The sequence below is a fragment of the Perognathus longimembris genome, chromosome 25 (genome assembly GCF_023159225.1).
Source record: "Perognathus longimembris pacificus isolate PPM17 chromosome 25, ASM2315922v1, whole genome shotgun sequence".
NCBI classification, from domain to species: domain Eukaryota; kingdom Metazoa; phylum Chordata; class Mammalia; order Rodentia; family Heteromyidae; genus Perognathus; species Perognathus longimembris.
In genome coordinates, this window is record NC_063185.1 from 19,180,603 (window position 1) to 19,200,590 (window position 19,988).

At 45.9% G+C, this 19,988-nt stretch overlaps 1 protein-coding gene and 1 long non-coding RNA gene across 8 annotated transcripts in view; one reads left to right on the forward strand and one right to left on the reverse strand.

Moving 5' to 3' along the window:
* Positions 1 to 19,988, reverse strand: part of Ebf1 (EBF transcription factor 1) — a 381,892-nt gene that overhangs the window by 205,946 nt on the left and 155,958 nt on the right. The gene's annotated exons all lie outside the window — the stretch shown is intronic.
* LOC125342216 lies at positions 9,321 to 18,447 on the forward strand. The gene is made up of 3 exons (XR_007209174.1): positions 9,321 to 9,593; positions 14,050 to 14,052; positions 18,437 to 18,447. It is a non-coding gene; the product is annotated as an uncharacterized LOC125342216 (long non-coding RNA).

A 19,988-nucleotide genomic window follows, 5' to 3' on the forward strand; every position in this document is an offset into this window, starting at 1 on the left:
ATTAACACATCCATTTTCTACAGGGAGGTAGAGTAGCCAATTAAATTATACTCAGCAGATCGAGAGGTTCAGAAAGGTAGATTTATAGAAAGTTATGAAGCTGGAACTCAGCAGGTGGCTACATCTTGCTCTACATTAAGAACACTCGCAGAAAAATGAAGTCTCCAGTTAATGGGATATTGGCGTGTGATGTGCTTAATATACTTTTTTTTATATAAAAACAAAAAGAAAAAGAACAATCTGTTCCTATTATTGTCACTTTAGAATTGGAACTGTCGGAGCCAGATTCCAGAGGGGTTTCATTTCAAGGACTATCATTTATTCTACTTTACTTTTTTCTAACTCCTCTCTCTGTCCAGGTGAAATTGGACACACAAATAACTGAATTCACAATGGACTTTTTGAGAATTCAAGTGGCCACTTGTATCTGCAGAGATGTAAGTGGCTAATTGCAGCCCAAGTGGAAGGCTGAGCCTACAATTAGCCAATTAAGCTGTGTTGGAGGCGCAGGGCCTGTCAGTGCGGAAAACTCCAGCTTCTTTCTCCCCTTCACCCGGCTCCAGGAACCCTAGAAAGAATCAGGAGCCTTCCCATCAAGCCGGAGATAGACTGATGAAATCAGAAGATTCTTTTTCAGTCCATCTATTCCCATAACTCCAGAATCCTCCTTATCTAGGTAATAAATACTGTGTCACTGTCACTAAGGGGAACAAAATTCAAAGCGTTTAACAGACGCCGGCACATCATCCCCTTCCAAACAAAGTAAAGGCCCGCCTTCACCTCAGCCATAAAATCAGCAAATTCTCCTCTCTTCCTTTTCTCAGGAAATTAACAAATTCAAAATCCTCTGGCAAGCTGACTCCCATATTTTCATGTTGAAAATGATTCCAACTTGCAGGGTTTTTTTTCCTGAGAGAAAATTTCAGGGCTTTGGAAATGTTCTCAGGAAGGTTCCTGGCTTTGGAGAGTAAATTCTCACTCAGATCACCCTTTGGAGATCAAAACAGAAAAGCTAATTTTGATGAAAAGTATTGCAGGTTTCTTGACGTTTGGCAACACTGGGCAAGAAATGGAAGCACTTCTGGGCAGAGGTGTAAAGGGATATACCATGTGTTTCCTGTGAGCCAGCACTAGGGGGGGAAGAGCTTTAAATCAAGAAAACAGGACTGGCCTCGTTCACTTTAAAGTTGTTCTCTTGCCCAAATGTCAAGGATTTGGAATCAAAGCCACTCATATTTCACGAACTAGACACCAGCTACTCAAAAGGAAGATTCCAACAAGGCGATGGGCTCTGAGCCCAAAAGCCAACCACACGCCCAGGTGCTGGTGGCTCGTGCCTGTGTCCCAGCCATACTCAGGAGGCTGAGATCTGAGATGGAGATTTAGAATCCAGCCGGGACCTCAAAGTCCGTGAGACTCTCATCTTCAATTCACCAGCAAAAAGCTGGAAGTGAAGGTGTGACTCAAGTGGTAGAAGCCAGCCTTGAACAACAACAACCAAAAAAAAAAAAAAAACAGCAAAGAAAGAGTATGAAGTCCTGAGTTCAAGTCTCAGTACTGGCACACATGGAAAAAGTCCCTGTCCCATAGTCCCTGTTTACAGGCATTATTTCCTTGGCTAAAGCCTCATTTTAATGATGATCCTTAGAACTTGTTTAGAGCAGTGCTGCTTTAATTACGTGCTGCTGCAAGCCCTGGAGACTATCCCCATGGTCCAGATGTGTCACTGACAAAACACTATCCCTGGTGATAATTACAAGACAAAAGCCTGCCTTCCGAACGATCTAACTGTTTACCGGTAACTTTCTCCTCCCGGGCCCTCCCCCCACACACACACACACCCGCCAACCCACCCTGGGCCTCTGGTAGGCCAACCTGATCCCTTCTCCCTTGTGGGAGATGAACAAGCCGAAGATGGACTACGGGTCCAGGCTTGTCGCTTTCCCGGCAAATGTCCCCCACTTCCGCATGCAGAGCCACGGCCGAGGACCAGGTTTTCAGCATGGTCAACTCGTGTCTCTACCATGCACAGCTTGTCAATGGGTTGCTAAAGCCACATCAGAACACAAAGCTCGCAGTGCCACTACAAGAGTCCCCAGTGTTTGTCTGACAGAGACACGATCAGCTCAGGGAAATCTCTTCTCCCCGCGTCAGCCACAGATGACTGAAGCCGTGTCACCGGTTTGTGTCATCTACCTTTCTCCTTGTGCCATCGGGATTGATCTCTGGAAAGTCATCAGCTGGGACAGGCCCCGGTGGCTCATGCCAGTTCCTCCATCTCTGTGAGCGTCTGGGGTCAGGGGGATCAGAGTTCCATAGCAGTTCATGAGACCTCAACAGAAATTGCTGGGGGTTTTGGTGTACATGTGTCCATTGAAGTAACGGTGGGAAGCATTAAACAGGAAGATCATGGTTCAGGATTGCACAGGGAAAAAGAAAGACCCTGCGTCAAAAACAACCGGAGCAAGAAGGGCAGAAGGTGTGGTACAAGTGGAAGAGCATCTGTCTAGCAGGAGCAAGGCCCGAAGTCCTAACCCCAGAACGTTGAAACAGAGAGCATAGATCAAGATGCAGTGTAGTCATAAACTTCTTTATTGAATGGCAACTCCTTTGTACAATTATTAAAGATAATAAAAACAAACCAAATCACACATATGGCCTTAGGCCTCACAGTTTCAGTATCCTTCCAAATGCTTCCCACTGCTCTTACAAGGAAATCCAGCCCCTTTGCCATGTAGCTCCTGCCTCCTTCTTTTGTTTCGTCTTTGTGTGTATGTGGGGGGGTGGTGGTTGATTTTGTTTCTTGCTCATCCAGGGGCTTGAACTCAGGACCTGGGCTCTGTTCCTGAGCTTCTCTGTGCTCAAGGCTAGTGCTCTACCACTTGAGCCACTGAACCCCTTCTGGCTTTTTCTGAGTAGTCTATTGGAGACAAGATCCTCATGGACTTCCCTGCCTGGGCTGGCTTTGAACCACAATCCCCAGCTCTTGCCTCCTTCTTTACGGCCAGGCCTCTCGCACCATCTCATTGGGCTTTCTCTCTGTTCCTGGCACAACCTAAATTCAGTTGCCCCTCAGGGTTGTTGCGCCTACTGTGCCCAATGCACAAAACCTAACTCACTGGCCCTTAGCTCACTGCATGTAGCGGGCAGGGCCCGTCTTCCTGACACTGACTATCTAGTTCAGACCCTTGCGACATCCATCTGCAAAGCCTCTATCCCTTTCGCCTTGGGCACCGTGAACACCTCCCTGTGTGTCCTGCTCGCCTCTCCATGCCTGGCAAACCGGGGAGCAGATCATAAGCAAGCAGCAAATATTCACTGAACGAATGATGCACAGCCTGGGAAGAACGGGAAGAGATGTATATTGTAGCCCTAGGGCTCAAACTCAGGGCCTCCAGCTTGCTAGGCAGCTCTACCACTAGCTATATACTCTAAACCTTCAAAAAAAAATGGAAAAAAGGAGTTGCTGGATACCTGGGCTACAAAAAGACCTTGAACACTCGGAAATTACGTACAAAACTTTACCCATGCGCTGGCTAGGCAGGGACTCCACCACTGGAGCCATGCCCCGCAGCCCTTTCTTGCCTTACTTCTTTTCCAGATAGGGCCATAGGTTTTTTTCAGGAGTCAGCCTAGGCCCCGATTCATCTACATATGTTGGTTTGGGGATGCAAGCCACTATTCCCAACTTATTGGTTGAAATGGGGATCTTAATAACTTTACGCCTAGCTTTTTTTTGTTGGTGGGGGGCGGAAACCTCAAATTGAGATTCTCCTGATCATTACCACCTAGCTAGCTAAAATTACAGGTGTGAGCCACTGTGCCTGGCCCTGAACAATCTTTCCCCATAATTGTTGCCTACACCACACATCTGTTTATATTTCAACAATTATACCAAACATCTAGCTCATTGTTATTCAGATTTATTTATAAGCAAAGATGGTGCTTTCTGTTATATAAATATATCCCATGTGTGGTTGAAATTTAATATTAATTTCTTACCCACTGACTCAGAAGGCAATGAGCACACATAATAACATCACCATGTAAGTTAGGATTACTATTATCCTTATTATTATTATATGTTAAAATGTTCCAGTCTAGAACATTATTAGGAGTAACTGGCATATTTAAATAATTATTGATCCACAAGCAATGAAAATCCCTGAGATTTACTGTATGCTATTTCTGTGTAATAGGCTGCTTAATAGATTGTCCATAGAGACTTCAGTAATTTATTAATTGTAACTCAATCAATAGAACCACAAATAGAGAACATTACTATTTACTAAGGGAGGTGCTACTGGAAAAGCCAGATTTCTTGTTGATGGAAGGTATGACCAAGAAGGAAAAGCACCCAGAGCTCTTTACCCTACCTCTGTCTAGCCCTCCTATGGGGGATTCAAGGTATCATTACCCTATCTGTACTCAACTCCCAATAGGACCCAGGGGGCCAGGATGATAGGGTACAAGAAAGGATTAGCTTGGGCAGATTTTTACTTCTTTTAGAAAAGATTTAGGGGGCAAAACTGGGATTTGAACTCGGGGACTCATGCTTATGAGGCAGGCGCTTTACCACGTGAGCCATATCCCCATCCCTTTTGGTTTGTTTTCTAGTCTTGTTTTGCCCACGCTGTCCTGGCCCGCAATCCCGGTATTTATCCTTCCTTCGGAGCTGGTGTGACAGGCATACTCTACCTAGCCACGCTCTTTCTGTTGAGATAGGAGTCTCACTAACTTCCCTGCCTAGGCTACTCTCAAATCTCAATATTCCCAATCTCCGCCCCTTCAGTAGCTGGAATTATAAGGAACGAGTCACAAAGCCTAGCTTCATTTCCTGGATCTTCATTCTCCTCCCTTGTAAAGAGGGATGACACTAGTTCTTCTCTGTGGCGACGTGGTGCGCATTGAAGGGAATAATTCCGCCGTGTGTCTGGCAAATAGTAAGCACTCATTAAATGCCAGGTACCACGATAATCATTGTCTTCAGCTTAGCCATTTTCCTCTAGGCTCTTTCCTTAACAAGATTTTCTACAGTGGACTTGCGTGAGTTCCTCAATTTAGTTCCAGTTCATAGGCCCCCATTTTATTCTTCATCCCATCCCCCAGATTCCCAAATCGTGTCTTCATTTAGGGCTTTTTTTTTTTTTCATATCTATGAGCTGACATGGGGTTGGTGAATGAAGCCAAAGAAACTAACAAGTCCAAAGTTTATCATGTTCGGATTTAACATCATTATCCATTCCAATAACATAGGAATAAAAATGGCTCCAAGGGGAAAAAAAAAAAAAAGAACGAAAGGAAAGACCTCTTATATCAATGCCAGTAGGCACAGCCCATATTATGCTAAATGTCACTCTAGGTCCTTCCCAGAAAGCGTTGGCAGCCAGGCTCCCAGAGACGGCCCGCACCCAACAGATGAGACAAAGAAAATGCCCGGCGAGAGACCAGTGACCCTGCTGGCTTGTGTCTAGCTAACAGTCCTGCTGGCTATCACTCCGTGCCAGGCGCTATTCTGAATATCTCACACATATTCCCTCACCTAATTCTTGGAACAAGCTTATACGAGAGAACCACTATTGTTACTCCCTCTCACGGGCTAGGCAACTCAGGCCTGGACCGCTTCAAGAACTGGCCTTAAGTAAGACGGAGTTCAGTGAGGGCCTCGCACCCAGGCAGCCTGGCTGATAGCTTGCTCCCCAGTTTTCGGAAGATGTCCTAAACCAGAGGCCTCCGATGACAATTGGTATAAGCAACCCAGCTGATGTTTAATGAAGCTCTCAGGCTAAGCACCCTGGCTTCTGCCTATAATTCCAGCTCCGGGGGAGGTCGGGAGCAGGTGTGAAACCAGGAAAGTGAGTGAGACTCCTAGCTCAATAAACAAGTAGGGTACGGCATGGTGTAACTGAGGCCCAGCTATAGGAAAGGCATAAGCAGAAGGATCTTGGTCTAAGCAACAATGTGAGAGCCTGTGTGTTTCTTAGTGTGCGTGTGTGTGTGTGTGTGTGTGTGTGTGTGTGTGTGTGTGTGTGTGCCGGTACTGGGGCTTGACCTCAGGGCCTCACACTCTTACTTGGTTTGTTCACTCAAGACTGTCACTCTACCACCTGAGCCACACCTCCACAGCTGGCTTTTTGCTGATTAATTAGAGCTAAGAGTCTCAGGCATTTTCCTACCTGAGCTGGGTCTGGACTGTGGTCCTCAGAACTCAGCCTCCTGAGTAGCTGGGCGTATCCCCAAGAACCCTCAGCACCCAGCGACGGGGCCCTTTGTGAAAAGTAACTAAAGCCAAAAAGAACTGAGGGAACTAGCTCTGGTGGAAGGGCACCTGACCAGTTCAACACGAGGCTTTGAGTTCAAATCCTCATACTGACCCCAAAAGGAAGATCTCAGGATGTTGCAAACACACACACAGGTTCAAATCCCAGGCCTTCCCCATACTGTTTCATCTCTCTTAAGACTCATTTTCTCCTCTACACGATGGGGGCAGGGTGTGGATGCTTTGTAGGCATGTGGAGATTAAACAACACATGGGAGTAATGTGCTTAGCATAGTTCATGCACATATTAAGTGCTCAATAAAGAGCCATGTTGATTCATTATCCTCTCCCTCCTTCAGAGAAACATTATTAAAAATAAAAATAGATGCCTGTAACTTATCACGCTCAGCCTTGCAAAGCTCTGCACTATACACACACACACACACACACACACACACACGCACCACATCACACACATCTGGAGGATAAAATGTAATTCTTAGGTTAAAAAAAATAATTTTTCGGCATGACGTTCCCTATCTGCAATTACATCAAAATCCCATTAATTGAGCTATAACGCTGTCAGGCCGAGCAGCTGGGAAGCACACCCATTCATCCTAAGGAGACGGCCATTAATTCCCTTCTCTACAGCGCAGCAAGGAGATACGGATGCCCGTCCCCGGCGTGATTTACGGTCTTTCAAGCTGCCTAAGTGGAAACCTCTACAAAAAAGATTTAAGTTAAGTGACTCTTGTGTCTCCTGAAGCTCATTTATTATTGAATTAAGTTTTCATTTCGTTTAAAAGGGAATAAAGAAATATAGTTTTATTTCAAATAAGGTAAAAAAAAAAAAAAAAAGAGAGCGAGAGCCCTTTAAACAAAATCGGCTGTGATAATCCAGGAAGCCGGTTTATAGATCTGCGAAGAGATCTCACTCCGCTGAAAAGCCAGATTTTTCCACTCATAAATATCACTACACGCACATACAATGTAAGACTTGGCCATGAGAGTTTGCCCTGGCTTTTCATACTCTTATCATTCCTCTCTCTTTGAAATGTTTATCTTTAAAAAAAAGAAATACACACGACAAGGGAGTTCATGAATGAGCTAGAAAGGAAGGGGCAGGGAACAACACCCATTTTTTTAAAAGTCTAGCATTTCTCTGTGACCTGCAGAAAACTGTAGGATGGAGATATTGAGAAGCAGAGAGATACAGATTATGAAGTGTCATGATATGTAGCAGGAAAATCAAGGTGGAGGAGACCTCCAATGTGCAAATATTTACAACATCTTTGCCCACAGATGAGTCGTGTGTGCCACAGAAAGAGAATAATGTCCTCTGGTAGAATCTGCCTAAATTCAGTGCCAGCCAGATCACCAGCACTGTGACCAGGCACCGGGTGACAAAACCCTTTCACGCTGAGCTATCCTGTGCAGAAAGGAGAGGCAACGTAACGATCTTTTTCTTCTAAGCCAAACAGCCAAGAGAAATCATTTCCCTATACCAAGAAGTCCTTAAAGACCTAAGCACACTTCTGAACAAACTATATATTTTTAAAAAATCAGCTAGGACCCCTATAATGGTGTCATTTACACTCTAGTCACATGTGTCTACCACACAAGACCCTTCATAATTAGGTATATACACTATACCAGCTCACTGCCTAATTAGCAAATTATGTTGAAAATAGCATCCTGCTAATTAACGGCTATTATGGCATTTCTGAAGCTGAGGCTTTAATTATCACCAACCTAATGCTTGTGTATGGAGGAGGGGGAAAAGCACCCTTCCTCCCCCTTTTAAATGATCAATAAGTGCAAAAGATTATTATTAGGCATATCTGCTGACAACAGATTAATTTGTTTGATGCAAAGGTGCTGTGTGTTTCAGATTATTTTATCATAGTTGCAGGGAAAAAAAAGAAAAGGTTTGTAATTTGGTTTCATTAGCAACCTTGGCGATTTATCACTAGAAAATGCACCCCTTCCTTTTATGTGTGTGTGTGTGTGTGTGTGTGTGTATGTGTGTGTTGTTCAATTCCCTCTGTGTTTTTGCCTGTACCAGCATCAAAGTCAAGAGCAGGAAGTTTTAATTAAGTGACACTAATGAGGTCGTTGAAAATGATACCTCAGCAATCCAGCACGCTGTTAAATGTGTTTATTCTATAATGTCATCAGAGGTGATTGTTTTCTCTCGTAATAGATAAAATTCATTACCATGAGCATTGTACTTTTGAGCGTTAGAACTACAAGATGCAAGTTAGTCAGGTGTGTCCGTTGCCACGTTACTTTTCCCCCTGCTCCATTTGGCTGCCAATTCAGACTGCTGGACCTCAAACAAAACTTGAGCCAACCGTGCTGGGTCTGATACTTCTTTCTTTTTAAAAACGAAGTCTCCCATGTTGAGTAATTAACAGACCCTGAGACACGGAACAAAAATGAGCATGCAAATGCCTACTCGACAGAAGCCAGAATCGATGGTCCCCTGAGCCCAGCGTGGTGGGGTGGGCTCGGCGGCCCTGCTAAGCCGGAGAGAGAAGAGGGCACCGCGCCCAGGATGCCCACAGAGCCCGGCCCGGCTGCAGACGCTCCTGCAGCCCAACCGGAACGGAGCACACTGTGCACCTTCTCCTTTAGAACAACCCCAGCCTCCTCTGTACCATCGGCTTGTGTGACCCACTTTAGGAAATGAAGTAATGGTGCTTTTGTACTTCTCTAAGAAATCTACACGTGTGTCCTTTTCACAGGTAAGACCAACTGAGGCACCGAGTGGGGCCAGGTCAGAGTGGGGGCAACCCTGTTCTTTTCCATCTCACCAAGTCAGAGCACCCCAGCAGTACAAGTCTCCCTTGACTTCCTTGGGCAACTCATTGAATACGCGTTTTCGTATCTTACACAAATGTACACTGAATTCCTACGTTCTGCAGTGTTTTTGCGCTAGCCTGCTTCTGTTTGAACACGAAAACGGTTTGTGCGAAATCTGTGACCAGCAAACCCTTCCTGCAGGTTACTGGTCGTCTCCGATCCAACCTGGTGGACGCCGTCCACGCCACAGAGCTCGTGTCAAATGCTCAAGGAAACCGTATTGCTCAGCCCATGGTGTTTCATGACTTAGAGCGATCACTCTGCTTCCAATAACAGTGCTGACGGCTCACAGGGAAGGAAGCTCCCTCCACCCATCCCCGGCCCCTACCCCCGGCCCCAGATCAGGAGGAGGGAAGGTTTGGAAGACTCAAGGTATGTGTCTTAACCCCTGAGACAGAGAAAGGAAAACTGTCCTCACAGCACCCCCTGTTTGGACTGATCTGGTCCTGGAGTCAGGGAGATGACCTGGGTGGGGGGGGCCAAACACGCTCAAAGACTGTCTCCCTCCAGATATTTGGTCAGTTCTGTAAAATATCTCAGGAAATTGAAACATCAGTAGTATGATTAAGCTTTGACATCCACTTGTCATTTTTCAACCAGTTTCTAGAGAGGAAGCCAAAGGTTCTGATGTTACAGAGATGGGCAGGAGGTTGAGAGCCTTTTATGGAAGGGCTGGGCACAAGGAAACTGTTAGAATGGCTTAGATATACCAACAATGTGGTAAGAGTTATAAATAGTCTCTAGTGTGCATCCGTGCAACTTGAATGCATGTGTGCACACACACACACACACACACACACACACACACACACACACACACAGGGGAAGGAATAGCTTGTGAGCAGTCAATTCTCCAAGAGATGAAGGAATCTTGCAGCACAGTCCTAGAAGAAAGAGAGTTTCATCTATACATTAAGAATCCTTCAGCAGGAAGAACAGGGAGCCCTTGCCAATCTTGGTTTCTTGTCTAGAATTGAACTTCTGCTTCTCTTTATGTTATTTGTCTGGTTAGTTGGCCGGTTGGTTTTTGTCACCTTAACGGTAGCAACCCCTCAGATGCTCCCTAGTGAAATGGCCAGGGTATCCACTAAGGAGGGCATTGGAAGCCTGGGGCTAGAGCGAGGGCAGCACTCGGTGAGTGAGCGCCACATTCACAACTCTGATCTAGGAATCTATCCTAAGGAAATCAGAGGTGCTCATCAAAGCATCACTGAGGATCATGAAAACTTTTAAACTTAAATTTCTTCAACTGAGCAGATAATGTTAAATAAATTACAGCCATGTGATATAGTATTGTACAGTCATCAAAAAATCACATACTCCTAGGAAATTTTAAAAGATAGGTGGGGATGGTATAAGCAAGCGGGGGGAGGGGGGAGGCAAAAAGAGGGCTGATACCGATCAAGATGCACTATCCACAGTGAAGGGCATGCTAAATTGAAACCCCCTTGCACAACTATTCAAGAAATGCATATTCATAAAACCAACAACAAAGGAGAGAGCTAAAGATGCATCATCGACACTTAGACACACACACACAGAGCATTCCCACACATTCACAGATTTTAATAGGTCTATTTATACAATCACTTAGAAAAAGAGTATAAAACAGATACGAAACTAGAAGCAGTGATTATTTCCAGAAGTTGGAATAAAAGGTGACATTAATGTTTACATACATTGTAAAAAAATCATTCATTTTTAAATATTAAAAATAAAGTAATTCAACCATGCATCTGTTTGGGGATTCTTGTAGAGGCTGCTGGGAATAGCGTATCGTGTTTTGGTTTATGTTTGTACCGTTATGTAACTTACAGTCAGGATCACTCCTCTAAGAACTTCATGATCCAGTCACATGGAGCTCAGAGAATCCTGAAATCCTGGGAGTTGCGTCTATGAGACTCTCGGGACAACAACCCCTCGACATCCCTTTAAAAGATAGTCTCCTCACTTCCCAACCAAAGCACTGGCCTCCGTTTATAGAAAGTTCTCAGCCGGTTCACTGAGGGCAAGAGTGATTTGAAATCCCAAATCACTCACCACGCCAATCACAATCTTGTATGGGTTCCTTAGGATGGACGTTCCATAAGAGTTTCAGTGACTTATTTTACAAAGTGATAAACAGCCTTCGTTATCTCTCAGAACTTCAGAAGCTTTTTAAAAAAAAAATTTCCAATTCTACTAACCAAGTTTGCACTGAGCTCAGGACTTATGTAGCTGAGATTCATACTTTCATATGGTTTTGTTGTTGGGTTTGTTTGGTTGTTTTTTGTTTTGGTTTCCTCATCATCAAAAACTTTCCATAGATATATAACTGAGCATTATTTAGATCATGGAAATGAAAATCATTTGGTGTATAAGGTTTGTCACTGTGAAGTGTTGTTGTTGTTGTTTTAAGGAAGGAGTGAAAATACTTTGTCCTAAAGGGGAAAAAGACAGCACGGTAGACAACTTTGCCCTTCTGAAGAAAAACATAATTAGAACTAAAAAGAAGACATAGAAAGAGGTGCACATTACAAGCTATCTTGTCAGCTGGAGATGAGAGGATCAATAAATGGTTTGCCTAACATTTTCCAATCACATTCTTAATACAACCAGATTTACGTGAGCTTTGGGGATGTTGAGGAAAATAATATAGATTTTTTTCCTCTGTTAGAGAGTAAATTAAATAAATTTAAACTACTCATCACAGGATTTGTGGATTGTTTGTTTTAACCTTTTCAAAGCTAGGGGAAGAAAATGGAGCTGAAGACAGGGAGTTGATCCTTACAAAAACTAGCACTTTATCAAGTAACTGACCTTCTCCATGCCAATGTGCCTCACCTTATGTCTTAAACGGCATGGAATGGCTAAGTAACGTTACACAGAGCTGGACAAATAATGGGTGCCTAATATCCTTTTTTTTTTTTTTTTTTTTGGCCAGTCGTGGGCCTTGGACTCAGGGCCTGAGCACTGTCCCTGGCTTCTTCCCGCTCAAGGCTAGCACTCTGCCACTTCTTGAGCCACAGCGCCGCTTCTGGCCGTTTTCTGTATATGTGGTGCTGGGGAATAGAACCTAGGGCCTCGTGTATCCGAGGCAGGCACTCTTGCCACTAGGCTATATCCCCAGCCCCTCTAATATCCTTTTAATTACTTAAACTCAGCACTTCAAGCCAGGTACCAGTGGCTCACACCTGTAATCCTAACTATTCCAGAATGCTGAAATCTGAGCATCACAATTTGAAGCCAGCCTAGGAAGGAAAGTCTGCAAGACTCACCTCCAATTAACCACCAAAAAAGCTAGAAGTGAGCTGTAGCTCAAGTGGTAGGGCACTAGCATTGAGCAAAAAGTTGAGGGACAGCACCCAGGCACTGAGTTCAAGCCCCAGGACTGACAAAAGATAGAAACATAAATATAAATTTTTTTAAAGGGCTGGGAATATGGCCTAGTGGTAGAGAGCTTGCCTCATATACATAAAGCCCTGAGTTCAATTCCTCAGCACCACATATATAGAAAAGGCCAGAAGTGGTGCTGTGGCTCAAGTGGTAGAGTGCTAGCCTTGAGCAGAAAGAAGCCAGGGACAGTGCTCAGGCCCCAAGTTCAAAGCTCCAGGACCAGCAAAAATACAAAACTACATACATACATACATACATACTAAAAATAAAAGCTCCAAAACAAATAAACTGGATCCTCTACTCCAAAAGGAGAGAGCTGTTAACAGCATATGGTTCTTCTTTTGCCCTAAGTCCAGATGGAAAGGCAACCTGTACTGATGCCACAAAGTCTTAGTTGCTCTCTTGTCTTTTTCTGTCAAATGAAATCATATAAAAACAAAATCCCCCATGCTCAGTGTTTTTCATATTACTGAAAATTACCTAAAGCAAACCATTAGATAGTGAGCCCTCAGGAAGACCTCACCATGTCCAATGTACACAGGCAAAGGGACTGAGCACGAGTACTGACGGGGTAGAATGTGTGCAACGTGATCACTAAGCAATGAGGGTAAATGCACACTCTCCTGAATGGCTCAGCACGGTGTAGTTCATACACCTCTTTCTCTCTCTCCCCTCTTTCCACCTGTCTGTCTGTCTGTCTCTCCTGACTCCTTCCCTCTGTACCTCCCTCCCTCTCTCTTCCTTCCTCTCTCCCTTCCAGGAAGGAACAATCTCACCATCACCAGACTCAACTGGAAGATTCTATGCCATGCTGCTCAGTGGAGATTTGAGGGGAGCTCATTTGGAAGAGAGAAGGAAGTAGACGTTTCCATGAAATGATTCTTCGACCACTCTCATCTCTCAAACTCAAAAGTTGCACATGAAAAGTTCCAATGACCCTTCCAATGTCGACTCTCAGCCAGGCCGCAGAGTGGGCAGAGGGGAGGTATGGAAAGAGCGCCGAGTGGAAATGGAAGTGGCCTGAGCACCCCTGCAAGCCCTTCAGTCCAATGACCTCCGCGCCCTTCCTGGGTTGCTGTCAAGGTCGCTGAGGCGATGCACATACAGTGTTTAGCTGAGAGCCTGGCACCCCGTGTCCTCTAAATGCCACTGCTAGAGGAAGCACTCAGAACAGTGACAGCCTGGACCGGTGCTAAACGCTTCGTGTCTATAACTGCACCCCTAACAGCCTACACGATACATGTCATCGTTCCTCCCGCCTCCCACAAGAGGAATCAGACGTGCAGAGCTTAGGTTGTAAATGACTCCACAACAAAGTCAAAGCGCTAGGATGCGACCCACGACCGCGAGCTCCAGAGCCGGGGGTTTTAGCAGGCTCCGCTCTATTTTTTTTTTTGTAAAGCCAATTAAAAAGGAAAGCTGATACTCGTGTTTACCTTTGTAAAAGGATGAGCCCAGTGTTTGCCTGGCCGCGGAGAAGGTGCCCAGGCGGGCATGCGCCCTTCCTCCAGCCCCTTGGCTGCTCCCCTTCGTTCCCCACCCATGAGAAGGGGGTGCTTGCAGGCAGCAGCTGTCCAAGGCCTTGCTCTGCGGGCGCGGTGAAGGTGAACTCCAAGAGCACAGCCCGTGGATAGCGAGGAGCTGAGGACACATTTCTGGGGTGTGACACAAATGTGCTGCTCCAGCAAAGTGGCCCTGCTCGCCCCGCAGGTCTCTGGGGAGCCGTGGGCACAGGTGCACCCCTCCCATCCTCAGGTTAGCAGAGGTGAGCCCAGGCCAGCTGCGAGAACACCCCAAATCCATTATAGAAGGTTCCCGCTCCGATCACACACATACACATACACACGCACACACGCGGACACACGCGCACACAAGGGGTAAGCAGCAGAGCAACTAGATCCACCTCCCTAAGAGGCATTTATAAAGGGACAGCTTGTATAAAAAGCCAGCTGACATTATTTTCTTCTCTTTAGTGACTCTGCTAAAAGAAAAAAAAAAAAGTGATCACACATCCCGTCCTTATAATTAGCCAGTTCTTAGTTGAAGCCCATTTCTCCAACAGAACAAGTCTTCTCTGTGTGAAAACCGCTTTAGAAGGGGCGGCCGCGTACTGTGCAACAGGGCATCATCTCAGAACCAGACAACGTCAACACGATACGGAGAGTCGGCTGCACACACAGAGGTTTTCCACATATGCAAATGATCCATGCTTCATCTTTATTCAGCTAACTCTGCGCCGCTGGGTGGTCATTTTCTGAAGTAGCTGCCCACTGCCCTCTAAAAGGTCTAGTACATACACCCATTAAATTACAAGGTGCTAATGAGTTCAGGAAAAGCGTTTTTTAAAACAATTGGAAAAGTGTGCGTTTCCACCTTCTTTCTGATACCATCGATGTAATAAGAAATACCTATGTGCACCTAGACTGTCCGACTTGCTGGTACTACTCTTGGTTGTTTGGGGTTCTTTTTCTTTGGGGGGGGCATGGTCAATATCAAAACATGCAAGGTAATGGAGGTTATCCCAGGAAAATGATCTTTCTACCTTGTGAACCATGCTTCCTGCCTCAGTTTCCCCTCTCCACAGACCATGCCTGGATGCTACATATTGCACGGAGCACAGGAGAACAACAGGAGAGCTGAAGGGCTTCACCTCTACTACCTCACCACTGTGTGACTTCAGGAACATGGTTTCAGATCTGGGAGATTTGTCTTCCTTCTTGGTAAGCGTAAGTAATTATCACAGCCAAAGCTGTAGGGATTCAATGTGTGGCATGTAGAAAGAACTTGGTATGTTCCCTGCCCTCTATAAGGGCTGTAGGCAGATGTTAAGCCATGTGCTAGACCTTGAGGGGGATTACCAGGCAAACTGAACAAGACAACGTTCCTCCAACATTCCTGAGTTCACAGTGCATGCTGGGAACAGGAACGTTCACTTCCTCCATGTCCACAGTGCACCTTCTCCACCACCCTGACATCCACCCACAGCCTGGCACTGCCTTCTTCTTCCTTGGAACCAGAAACCCTAAGAGGGTGAGAACTGTATCTTACGGCATTAGTCGTGTTGCTCTTCTAGTCCCCGTCATCTGTATGAGAGTATCTATCAGGAACAGAAGAGGGACTACTAGATACAGGTTTGCCTAAGGATAAAAATGAATAACATAGAGAATGGGAGTGTCATAACCGCAAGGGCTGCCAAAAAAAAAAAAATACTAAAGTAATTGAGTGGAAAGAGAGAATATTTTCGTCTGTACCCAAGTGAGGTTGGGAGACCAGGATGAAAGGCGGGGTCGGGGAGGAGGGAATCCAGGAGCTTGGCCATGGGGAGCAGGCTGGTGTCTGGAGACCGGCTGGAAAGACTCCCTGTGACCCCTGTGGGGCCTCCACCCCTGCTTCCCCTGCCCTCCATAGTACAATGAAGCACAGCTGCCTGATAAAAAAAAATCAGAGGACTGGGTGGCGGGACTTTTCCTTAGAGTCAAACTCATTTCTCTCTGAAGTGCCAGAGTTTCTACATGGAGTTCACATCAGCGCTGGCTTTCAAAGAGATTTTTTATTTTCCGCCCAACCTGGTTTAGCATCATTGAGAAGGTCTTCCATATAAAAAGATGAATAAATAATACAGCAAGGAAGCCCAGAATTCATTCTAGGCCCTTCAGTCCCCCTGAAAGAAATAGGCAAATTGGACAGAAATCAAAGTAGGGAAAGCCATGAGGATTAAAGAAAAGAGCAGCAGGAGCTACTTAGAAAGGATCCGGCAGCATCAGCCAGGAATAAGCAAAGCTCCGGGATGACAAAAAGAACCGAGGATCAAATACGCTCCCTGAGCAAGGGTGCGGGCACAGCCCACGAAGGGGAAGAATCACTCAGGGTCAGGCGAAGGGGTAGAGCGGGATGGGATGTAATTACAGCAAGGCAAACTTGGGCTGAACAAGCGGGGCAAGGTTCTCAGGAGCAGGCTAGAATCGAGTGCCGAATCAGCTTCCCGAGGGAGGCGGTGGAAGCCCCATCACTTGAGGTACACAAAACCCACCGGACAAAGAGCGAAGAAAAAGAGCACAAGGCACAATCTACCTGCCCAGGGGGCGGGGCCGGGGACCGCCCGGGGCTGGGTGGCTCCTCTCTTCAATGGCTCCTCAGGATGTATTTCATCTGGGGAAGACCGAAGGTGGTGGCCGCCTCTCATTGCCGTGGCCATTGTGATTTCTCAATGCTCCACTCAAGAAGCGCACCCCCCCCCATTCACTTCAAGAGCCCCTGAACGAGCTCTCTGCTGCCAGCCAGAGCCCCAAGAATAAAAAGCATGCACTGCGGGGCCTGGCCCGTTCACACTTGGAGGCACTTCAAATACAAAGCCAAGCTGCAAGGGAGGTCTTTCACTTGGGCCCCAGTGCCTTGACCACTTTTTGGTGTCTGTTTTTGTTTGGAGATCCTTTACACTCCAAACAAACTTGTTTTCCTTGCCACAGGATCCTGCGAGGTAATGCTGTGATACAGTTTAATATCACTTCCAAATGAATGGCTCACTTTTGCTCTCAGGATTGTGAGTGTAAGGTCTGTAGTCCTGACTTCACTGTCTTCTGTGACAGCCTGAGACATGCAGTCTAGCATCCTCTCCCGTATTAAATCCCACGGAGGGCCAGGCACCAGTGCTCACGCCTATAATCCTAGCTACTCGGGAGGCTGAAAGGTGAGGATCCAAGTTAGAAGGCAGCCTACAGAGAGAACATCCACGAGACGCCTAGCTCCAATGAACCACTCAAATGCCACAAGTGGAGCTGCGGCTCAAGTAGTGGAGTGCTCGCCTTCAGAGAACAAGCTAGGGACAGCACCCAGATCCTGAGTTCAAGCCGTAGTGCCATAAAGAAATAAGTTAATAACTAAAAAAAACAAAATGTTGAAAGTCTATGAGGGGTTCACAAGCAAGCTGTGTTTGTTCCTCATCCAGAACCAGTCCTTGTGGTCCCTTCTGTCGCCCTTGCTATGCTCTGGCTGTCATTCTGCTACCTCAGCCTAAGCACTCAACAGCCCAGGAGGGTTATAAGCAACAGAAATGGACTTCCCCCAATGCGAGTCTGTGACTAGAGCGCGGGTAGAGGCCGACGGTGGCAAGAGCTCCTCTCCTGGCTCGCAGGTGGCTGCCTTCTTGCTGTGGCCTCACAGGGAAGCAGAGAGCACAAGCTCTGGTCTCTCTTCCTTTCATAAAGATGCTAATTCCATGGTGGGCCTTCACCCTCTTTCCCTCCTCTAAACCTAATCCCCTCCCAGAGGTCTCACTTCGGAATATCATCACATTTGATGGGTAAACATTAAGTCAATGTGCCAAACCTCATCTTCCTTCATAATCAGGCCTTACACAGTAGCTGCAGGTAACAATCTCCCTGGATCTCCTGAAGACAAAACTAGGCCCTTCCAATAAGCATCAGCATTCTGGATAGAAGCATACGATCACTGCGTACAGCCCACGTGTGCTCTTCCGATCTTTCCACCAGCCTCAGCACCCTCTTCTCCCTCCACTCTACTCTCTGGTACTAAAACCTATGTAGGGCTGGGCACCATGGCTCATGCCTGTAATCCTAGCTACTTAGGAGGTTGAAATCTGAGGATCCAAGTTAGAAGCCAGCCCAGATAAGGAAAGTCCTTGAAGACTTCTATCTCCAATTAACTGCCCAAAAAGAAAGCACGTTAAATGGGCCCTACATTTTCCCTACAGATAGCACGTGCTCATAGGGCATACCATGTGCAGGACAGAGTCACATCTACTGAAAACACATACAGGAACAAGAAACTAATCTTCAAGGACTTGGGGACCCGTAAGAGAATATAAATACTCGGTGCTTCGAAGCACAAAAGAAAAGACATGGACACGTGCTACAGAAAACCAAGGGAGGACAGTCATTTCCAGATGCATTAGGAGGAACAACTAGAGAACGCTTGTAGGATATGGGGAGACAACCAGAAAGTGGGCACCAGAAAAGGCCAGGGCCTTGAAACTGAAACTTTCCAGCACTCCTAAAGTCAGTAATGGGACTTGCGCTGAGATTCAATTATAGAGAAGTGATTGGATCACTGAGTATCTTGAACATAAGCTTTCAACTTTATTATAAACAAAGGAGGAATGACGTCATCAGACTTATCACTATGATATGGTTTGGGAGAAAGTATGCTACAATTTGGGGAGGGGGGGAAGGAAAGACGTATAGTATTTACTTTTTAACAATCCATCAGTGAGGTATTAGTAGATAGGGAGGATCTCCCGTGACCCTCATCCTGAGCAGGCGAAGCCAGGAAGTAGCCCCTGTGCTTAGAAGTCATCTAATAAACTGGAGTGGTGGGCATCTGTCCTTAGACCTACAGAGCCCAGGGTCCCTTTCAGGTATAGCCACCAAGTGACGCAGTGCACCGCATTAGGGAGTCTGAATAGGAATATTCTAATTAGGAATCCCAACTGGGTCTCAAAGAGCACACCGCCAACCCTCTTCTCATAGGTCACCTCCTCATCAAGGACCTCGCCCAGGTGCTCATCTGCTGCTCCTCACAACTGCAGCACCTTCGTGAATGCAGGTGTTTCTTTCCCTGGCTGGTAGCTGTAGCAGGTACCGGACCTTGGCCTGCTGCATTCTGGGAGAAAATCCCTTGTTCCCAGTGCTGCTTAGCAGAATTACCAGCTATACGCAGCCAGACAGGTAGTAATGGCGTCTACACACCTGCTGAATATGGGAGACTGTGCCCAGGATGGCTTCCCAGCCCACACCCCTGCGGAAAATAAGAGGTAGTTGTTGAAAATGGGAGGTCCAGCACTAGGGTGCAAAGAGCCTTGATCCCAACTCTCAAGAATCTAGAGGGCTGGATACAGTTGAAAAGCAATTCCATGGCTGGAGCGCTTGCTTAGCATGCACGAAACCCTGGGTTCGATTCCTCCACACCACATACATAGAAAAAGCCAAAAGTGGCACTGTGGCTCATGTGGCAGAGTGCTAGCCTTGAGCAAAAAGAAGCTCAGGGATAGTGCTCAGGCCCTGAGTTCAAACCCCAGGACTGGCAAAAAAACAAAAAATCCAGAAAAGCAATTCCAGTTGATATTTTTTTTTTGGGGGGGGGGGCACAAAAAACTAGTTACTTCTAAAGGAAGCAGGCATTTTATAAATGTGTAATCTCCTTTCACTACAAATTCAGAAAACAAAAAAAGGAAGAAACAGGTTGAAAAAAAATACCTCTATCAATGCATAGATCATTTAAGGGATTGCTCTGAGAAATTGCACACTATAAAATAAAATATATACACAGTACTATCTGAAATACTTTCCACTTGAAGCAAGGTCCTAAGCTATCACTAAATTTAGTACCATGTCACTGTATTTATGAAACCCCTCTCTGGTAATATACTACATACATAAACTGTAAGATCGTGAGTTGTCAAGGACTCTTGCCCAGGAGTCAGACTACCCGGCTTCAAGTCTGATTTCTATGGATAACTAGTTGTGTGATCTTG